The sequence below is a fragment of the Quercus lobata genome, chromosome 8 (genome assembly GCF_001633185.2).
Source record: "Quercus lobata isolate SW786 chromosome 8, ValleyOak3.0 Primary Assembly, whole genome shotgun sequence".
In the NCBI taxonomy this organism is placed as follows: Eukaryota; Viridiplantae; Streptophyta; class Magnoliopsida; order Fagales; family Fagaceae; genus Quercus; species Quercus lobata.
In genome coordinates, this window is record NC_044911.1 from 31315672 (window position 1) to 31325120 (window position 9449).

Sequence of the window (9449 nt, forward strand, 5' to 3'; positions counted from 1 at the left end):
ATCGAAAAACAGCTTACATAAAAGGTCAAAGAAAACAGACGACAGGCTATGCAGGCAAGCCTCTAGACCACGACAGGCGAATAAGCAGCAGGTAGATTTTGGACACATATGGAAAGGAGGCACACGCAAGGCCCAGGCACCACCAATTTGTACCCAGCCAATACAGGGCATGATGAGGTTGTGAGTCAGAGGTAAGAGGGCATGGTTTGGTGGTGGGGAGAGGGGAAAAATCTATTTTTGAGATTCTGGCTCAGGTTTTTTTGGGGGAAGTGTCTTGCTGGGATGACATACCCAAAAGAAGCAAGCTGAGTTGGAACCACTAAGTGCATGCCATGAGGGATAGGGAGAGAGAAAGAACCCAAATCGTAGCAGGAAAGGGTGCCACGGCAGACAAACAAACAAACAAAATACCCTTCTTTGTCTGATGATGGAGGGGGTGGCACACAGATGGACCAGTGGTGGTCGGCCAGTACACCCAGACCAGACAAAGGAGGTTAAGGGCTAAAACAGTAAAATCCGGTCACGATAGGCACTATAAAAAAAGAACCTTGCCGTGAACAAAAAACAGCAACAACGGGAACCATAACTAAGGAATAGGAATTCAAAAAGATATACCAAGAAATAGAAAAGAAACGAGTGTGAGGAAAAGAAAAAAAAAAAAAAAAAACAACCAGAAAGAAAATAGATAGAGAGTTAGAACGGCAAGCATACACCAATAGATTGATTCCCTCTCTCCCTCACAAAATCATGCTCTCTGTCAAAATCAAAAGGAGTCCTTTGTGCATTAACCATTCAAGTCTGTTTCCCTCAAGGTAGTTAATTTCCACGGCAGGACTTTCCTGGGAGATTAATTGCGTTGAGAAAAAACGTTCTTTCCTCTTTGATTTTTGCTCCTGCAGACCAAATTTTAATCTGACTTCTTCATCTTTTGATTAATCCATATATTACCATTTGTTCCTTTTGTTCCTTTCTAAAAGTAATTATTGTTACTGTGATTATGTTTCTTGAATAGGGATCATTTGGTCATCTTCTATTAAAGTAGCCAGGATATTTTATTTTGTTATTATTATGTCTGTCTGCCACAACTTATCTAAAACAGCTCTGCCTGCCGCAAGCATATTTCAGCAAACAAGGCATAGTTTGCGTGCAAGCCGAACCAAATTGAGTTGCAGTTGGACCGGTCTCAACTTTCTTACCCAAAAAACTTGGGCCTATTGCTGTAGGAAACAGCCCAACACCACAAGCAAGGCCCATCACTTTACAAAGAGTATTCAACATAAGCAGAAACTTTAATTTGTTGATTAAAATTCTAAATTGAGGCTTCCAAGGTTTAGTGACAATTGATATTAGGCTTGTAAATGAACAAGTTATTTATAAGCGAAAAAGTTTCTCCCTAAACTAGTTTAAAGAGAAACCCGTTAAACTCTTTTTATATCTTTTTATTAGGTGAATTTTGGAAATCTGTTAGATTGCATGTTCTTATTATATCTTCTATATTTGTAAAAATTTCAAGAACATCAAAAATCAATTTCTGTGTCATTAATTAAATGTTTAAATTTCAAGTTTTCGTAGTTTAAAATTATGCATACAAAAATAAGTTTATTGATAGAATGGTAAATAATATCCGATTTTATCAAAATTTGACATGCATATTAAGGACATAAAAAAAATGCAATTCAACGGTTAAATTTTCAAAATTGACACTCAATAATATGTGTGTGTGTGTGTATATATATATATATATATAAAAAGATTGGATTGAAAGTTTTTAAACAATTTCATATGATATCAAATTATTCTTTGTAGCTTATGGGTAATATAAACAATCAATTCATAATAAAAATTCATAGATTTGTGAAAATGTAAAGCATTTAGTCATAGTATTATTGTATATGGAAAAAGAATAAATTAACTAAGTAAATCATGAATAAGCTCAACCTTGTTTAACAAGAAAATAAATTAGTTTGAAATTAAATTAAATGAACAAACTTAAACTTTTAATACTCAGCTTGGTTTGTTTGCAACCCATATTGATACCTAAAATTAGCAAATTCTAGGGATGCAAAACTAAAATAAATAAATTATTTGCTTTGCAAATTTTATGAAAATATTTTTTGGATAACATGACTAGGTAATCAGGGACAGACCCAGGTGGGTGCCTAAGGGGGCCCAGGCCCCCCCCCCCCCCCCCCCCGAGTCCAATTCTTTTTTTTTAGTCATTCTATATTTCATTTTGTAGTTGGGCCATTTTGTAGTTGGGCCCCCCTTCTTCCCAATTAATCTAGTTAGCCTAACCCAAGTAATAACTATCCAACTCAAAAACTTAACAAAAACAATAAAAATATTCACAATGACAATTGTATTTTAGCAAAAAAAAAAAAAAAAAAAACTATTTTACTACCAAATGACAAAAAAAATCATGTGTTATTGGAAAAGTTAAAGCTAAATTTTTTTGCAACTATAGTAAACAGGTCTAAATACTAGTTAATTGTAGCAAGTTGTTAAAAATAATATACAATATTTTATTAAGATTATATCTCTTCCTTCAATTAAAAAACTCAAATTCTCTCTCTTCCTAATTATTTTAATGATTTGTTTATATTATTTTACATGAAGTGATAAATAAAAATAGAACATTTGATATTGGGTGTATTATAAACTGAGGTAGTAAAATAGATAAAATAAATTTTTGACGTATTAAAAGCTAAAATTGTTAGCACCATTATTGTAAATGCTCTAACTTTAAAAAAAAAAAAAAAAAAAAAAAAAAAAAAAAAAAAATCCTAACGAACCTAGTATTAAAAAAAACATTATTTTGTTTTTGTTTTTATCTTTATTGGTAAATAATTTCATCTTAATGTATTTAGAAACGACAATTTTGTGTATTTATAAATTTTTAATACTACATAAATGTCTATTTGAAGTTTTTTTTTTTTTCTTTTTACTTTGACTCCCGCTAGCTTAAAATCTTGAGTAATCCAGCCGGTAACGCCACAAATCTTTTTTAGCATTGATATGCAGATCAAAGAAAAGACACCATTCTTAGGAGTGGAACGTTTATGCATGGCTCATACCAGGATATTGGATGGTGTTATGTCTTTTTTTTTTTTGTTTGGATACCATTAAAGGGAGAAAGGGAAAACAGACAAAAGATCACGAAAGCGCTGGGTTGTACCAGCACTGGTTCATAGGCACCTGAGTTGCCTTTTTAGCTACAGACCATAAAGAGTTTAACAGCAAATAGGGAACTAAGATCATTTTGTAGTGAAGTCCATTTTGAAAAAGAAAATTCAAGATCGGTTAACAATTGCCTGAAGGTATTTTGTAATGGACTATTTTAGAAAAATTTTAATACCATTCTTATGAGAAATGTGAAAAACTATCAAAAGAATTAGTTATTTTTTTTCTTTCCCTGTAATAAGTTTCTAAAAACATTTCTTGAACCATATCCTTTACCTGAAAAGTTTGTAGAGGACCGGCATCGACGATGCATCCTTATCGTCACGTCATAAAGTAAACGTCATTGCCAAACTATCAAGATCTTTTGTTTTTTTGGGCTACAAGTTAAATAAATTTGTATGGTTGTTTCTTTCCAAGAGCTCTTCTGGAATTTTGCTTTCTTTATGTTCGAAGAAGCTTCCTTGGTTCTTCCTACAAAAGGAAAGCGTGTAAGAGTGTTTCTTGGGTCATAACGACCGACCTAGTTATACTTTTTTCCTTGGCCCATGATATTTTATGTTGACCAGTGGCCACTGACGATACAACCCTGGTTTTTGTAAATTTTTTTTTTTTTTGAAAGCCACCTCAGTGATGTATTATGCATTAATATGAATAGAGTCAAAGTACAAAGCAGCTACAGCTGGGGGAGGGGAGTCTTCTAACCAAAACATCCCATCAACAGTATTCTTAGCATGTCTAGCTAGTATATTAGCTACCTCATTACCCCCCCTCTTTACACTGTTAACAGAAAGCACTTGCAACCCACGCATAAGCCATTTAATATCATCATAAATATTACCCAGCCAGGAGTGGTTCTTAGACGAGGAAGAAATAGTCCGCATAACAGTTTCATTGTCCCCTTCAAGCATCACGTTTGAGAAGCCTGCATCCACTGTGAACTCCAGCGCCTTCCTGCAAGCAAGAACTTCTGCCTCTTCGCTACAGGTAACAGGTGGTCCTTTGACAGACATAGCTGCCATCACCTCCCCTTTATCGTTCCGGATAATTGCACCAAAACCTGAACAGTTCAACTCTGAAAAAATGGCGGCATCAAAGTTAACTTTATAGACAGAAACTGGAGGAGGTTGCCAACTATTTCTTGACACCGTGGGAATTGAAGTAGACAGCTGCACTTGAGAGTTATGAAACTCGTCCAAGACCTCAGTTGCTCTTTTGTTAAGCCAACCCGGTTCCTTAAAAGCCCCACCATGAACCACTGTATTTCTTTGATTCCATATAAACCAAGCCTGTACGAGAAATAGCTCAAACTCCGGCCGTGAGAGTCTATCCATAAGCTCTTCAAACAGCTGCAAGGTGTCACGTTGGGCATTAGGAATTTTTTGAATTCTAGCCAAGCACCCCGCCCACACGTTTTGGGCCGCACCACACTCCCATAGTGCATGCACTCCTGTTTCAGGACAGCTTCTACAGCAGTGACATAAGTTATCAGGGATAATTCTTCTTTTGGCTAGATTCACCCGGGTTGGGAGGATTTCCTGACAAGCTCGCCACCCAAACACCTTGATCTTATTAGGGACTCTAAGATGCCATAATTTCGACCAAACCCGCATACCACTTGGACCAGCCGAACACTCTGTCCAGCCATCCTCTCTCAACAACCGTCTTGCCACCTGATACCCAGATTTACAAGAATACACTCCATCCTTAGTGTGCAACCAGTATAAAGAGTCCGGAACCTGTCTATGGCTCAATGGAATCCTGCAAATTGCCTCAGCATCCTCTCTATGGAAGCTTGACATGATTAGTTCTTTGTTCCACCAATTAAGGTCCGAGTCTATAAGATCTTCTACCATCCAATCCTCTTCCTCCACAAGACTAGGATATAGCACCTTGTTAGCAGGTTGGTTGGGTATCCATTTATCCAATTTAACTCTAATTGATGAGCCATTACCCACCCTCCAACAACATCCTTGCTTCAAGATCGGCATAGCTGCCATTATACTTCTCCAAGTATAAGAGCAGTTTTGTGATTCCAAGGCATCAAGAAAATGGCACCGTGGGAAGTAACGGGCTTTAAGGCATTGGAACAATAATGAGTCTTGGTCCTGTAATAATCTCCAACCTTGCTTGGCAAGCATAGCAAGGTTAAAGCTCCGCAAGTCACGAAATCCCATACCACCCTCTTTCTTAGGCCTAGATAAGTAGCTCCAACTCTTCCAATGGATTTTCCTCTCACTTCCATTTTGGCCCCACCAGAATTTTGCACACAAGGCATTGAGTTCATCACATACTCTCAATGGCAATTGAAAGACCCCCATCGTGTATGTGGGTAAAGATTGGGCTACCGCCTTTATAAGTACTTCCTTTCCCGCCCTAGACAACATCACCCCCTTCCACCCTTGCAATTTTTTCCAAACTCTATCCTTAATATAGGAGAAAGTTTGGTATTTTCCACGACCAATCAATGTAGGCAAGCCTAAGTACGATTCAAATCTTACCACCTCCTTCACTCCCAGTGTAGATCCAATTGCTTGTTTTTGTTCCAACGGAGTGTTGCTACTAAAATACACAGAGGATTTTTCCAAATTAATAGACTGGCCTGAAGCACCTGCATAAACTTGGAGAATCTCCGTTATCACACTAACTTCAGAAAGAGTGGCCTGGCAAAAAAGCAATGAGTCATCTGCAAACATCAGGTTGGTAAGTTTAGGCGCCCTTCTACAAATAGAAACTCCATTAATTTGTCTCTCCTGTACAGCTTTCTCCAACAGAGCAGTAAAGCCCTCAGCACACAAGAGAAACAAATATGGTGATAGAGGATCACCTTGACGGAGCCCTCTAGAGGGTAGCAAGTTACCATACGGCTTCCCATTAATGAGAATAGAGTAGGATGGGGAAGTCACACATTCCATCACCCAACTGATCCACCTTTCTGGAAATCCCAATTTCACCATAATGCCTTTCAGGAATGGCCACTCCACCCTATCATAAGCCTTGCTGATGTCTAGCTTCAAGGCCAATGAACCCTTCTTCCCTTTTTTTCGAATGTGCATGGCATGGAGTGTTTCATATGCTAACAGAACATTGTCTATGATAAGCCTCCCTGGAACAAAAGCACTTTGGGTCGGGGAAATAACATGGGGGAGAATCTGCTTCAAACGGTTAGCCAAGACTTTAGAAATAATTTTATACATGACATTGCAAAGGCTGATAGGGCGAAAATCAGACATTTTCTCAGGTTGTTTCACTTTAGGAATTAACACAATATTAGTATGATTAAGTCCAGATGCCATACAGCCTGAGCTAAAGAAATCCAACACCGCACTAACAATATTATCACCCACAATATGCCAAAACTTTTGGTAGAAAAGGGCATTCATACCATCAGGTCCAGGTGCCTTTGTTGGTGCCATCTGGAACACTGCCGCCTTTATTTCATCTGCACTAAAGTCACTGGACAGAGTCTGTATCATACTGGGGGTCACTTTGTTAGACACCTTGCTTAGGCACTCCTCCATTTGGTCACAGTTACCTGCAGCAAATAAATTGTTAAAATAATCAATTGCCACCCTAGCTTTATCCTCCTCCTCCTCCACCCATCCACCATCAGATTTTGTAATTTTTTGGATGTGGTTCCTTCGCTTCCTTTGTGATGCCTTGGCATGAAAAAATTTTGTGTTTTTATCCCCATGCTTGAGCCATGATATTCTTGATCTTTGAGCCCAAAATATTTCCTGTTTGAGTAATAGATCATCCAAAGTTTTTGAAACAGCCAAGTACTCATCTCTAGAAGCTTCTGTGATCTCCCCTGAATTCAAAATATCAAGTCTTTTTTGTAGCTGTTTGATAGCTTCCTTGTCCGGGTTTGTTTTTCCAGCACCCCACGTCTTTAGTTCCATCCCACATGCATCAATTTTCTGTTTTACTTGTGATAACCCGAACCCTTCATTCCCATGCAAAGTCCATGCATTCTCCACCACGGCAGCACACTCTTCCCACATAAGCCAAGCTTCCTCAAATTTAAAGCCTCCACCCCCATTTGCTCTATGCTTTGGATAACCCTTTGTTTGAAGAAGAATAGGGAGATGATCTGAGGCATGTGGGGAAAGATGGCAAAGTTTGCTTAAAGGGAATCTATCTCTCCACTCCTTTGTTGCTACAGCTCGGTCTAATCGTACTTTTGTATTAGCTTCACCTGGTCTTTTGTTGTTCCAGGTATAAGGGTAGCCATGGTAACCCAAATCTTCAAGCTTACAATCATCCAGTGCATCCCGAAAAGCATCTACTTGGCTCATTTGACAAGGTCTCTTACTTAGCTTCTCTGAAGAGTGAAGGATAGCGTTGAAGTCCCCAATACATAGCCACGGGCCATCCACCAATGTCCTTAAATGGTTAAGAAGTGCCCAAGATTTTGCACGTTGGGCTTGATCCGGCCAACCATAAAAGCCTAACAAATACCACAAGAAGCCATCTTCCTCCTTTACCTTTACTAGAATATGATTAGCAGTGAAGTTTACTAGATCAATATCCACATCAGTCTTCCACAGCATGGCTAGTCCACCCCCAGTATCTGGCTGTTTTACAATTATACGATTCCGATACGGCAAATCCCCATACAGCTTGTCAAACCCTTCCTTATCTAACCTTGTTTCCATCAAAAAACACACCATGGGAGCTTGTTCCCTCACAATTTTGCGAAGGCTTCGACCTGTCCAAGGGTTCCCAAGCCCTTGGCAGTTCCAACTTAGGAGTTTCATTGCTCCCGGCAAGGGTGCCTATCCACCCCCGCCGATAAAACATTAGATTTTTCTGCTGTATCTTCTACCTTCCCTCTCTTCATACTCTGCCCATCAGTTTCTTCATATGGACCTTGCATTGATTCTCTTTTCCCCAAGGTTTGAATGCCGGGCACCCTACTTGGCCCGCCAGGCCCACAATCCATTCTTATACGTCTCACCCACGTGGATTTGGGCTTAGGCATGGTAAGACCGTTAAGCCCCTGTTCATGCTCAATACCTTCATCCGTTTTGACAGCCAACTCATCTGCATTCAAGGTTGGCAACGTGGCAACATGCACCTCTTCACTTAGGGTTGTTATCTTGCTAGACACTTCCGCCTCTGACTTTTGTGTAACGCTCCCATTAAGTGCACCGTTGATTCCGTTACTGTCATGATTAGGCTGCTGTTTTTTTGGGCTGCACCCTGAAATCTCGCTCCTTTTAATTCCGTTATTAATGCTTTGTTTAGGGTTTCCTTTAGTGATCTCAGTAGTCATCGCCGGCGCCGCTGTCACCGGTTCTTGCTCGTTCATCATACCTCCATAGTCACCAGAGGTTTGCTTCGTGTCTTGTCTCTGTGAAGTTCGAAGACGGTTTCCCGAAGCTTTTAACCAGTCACCGTACTGGTATTCAATCTCTCCACAGTCTTTTTCCGCTGCAAAATGATCTGCACAGTGCCGTATATCGTGTCCCAACAGCCCACAGAAATGGCAGAACATTGGCAACCTCTCATACTTATAGGTAACCCACGTACGCTCACCGTCCGTACCAGCAATGTAGCCTCCACGTCGAAGAGGTTTTGTAATTGGAAGGGCAATACGAACTCTCATAAATAAATTTTGTTCCTCCTGTCGCCTCCGTTTTTCGACCTCCTCCACTACACCCAATCTGCTCCCTATCCTTTCGGCCACTACCGGAGAGATCATATCAAAAGGGGCCCCCCAGATTTGAACCCAAATGGAAGCAGTATCCCATTTGATGTTCGTTGCAGTCATCCCCTTACGCCACCTTTTAATCATAAGAAGTTGGTTGTCAAAGGTCCATGGCCCCCCTCTCAGTACTCTGCTCATGTCAAATTCACTGTTAAACTTGAACTGGAACAGGTTTGGACCCACCTCCAAAATGTGAAGTTGATTCTCCAATCCCCAAGCTCGACGTATAGTATTCTTTGCTGCCATCTTGTTGAAAGCTTTGCATGTTAGAAATTTACCAATGAGACTCAGATTACAGCTCTCAATCTCCTCCCGTCTTCCTTCTTCCGTAATCTCAATAACTTCCTCTTCATCCACGGTAAGCTTCATATTCTCCAACCCATTGATGACATCGTCTGCCATCATCACCAGTAATAGAAAGAATATAGAATAGAGAAAAGAGAAAAGAAGAAAAGAAAATACCCTTAGGGGTTAACCTAGGGGAGGGATAGCTCGTTAGAAACGAGAGGAAGGGCTCCTACAGAGAGGAGAGAAGGCGAATTTTGAGATAATCTCAAAA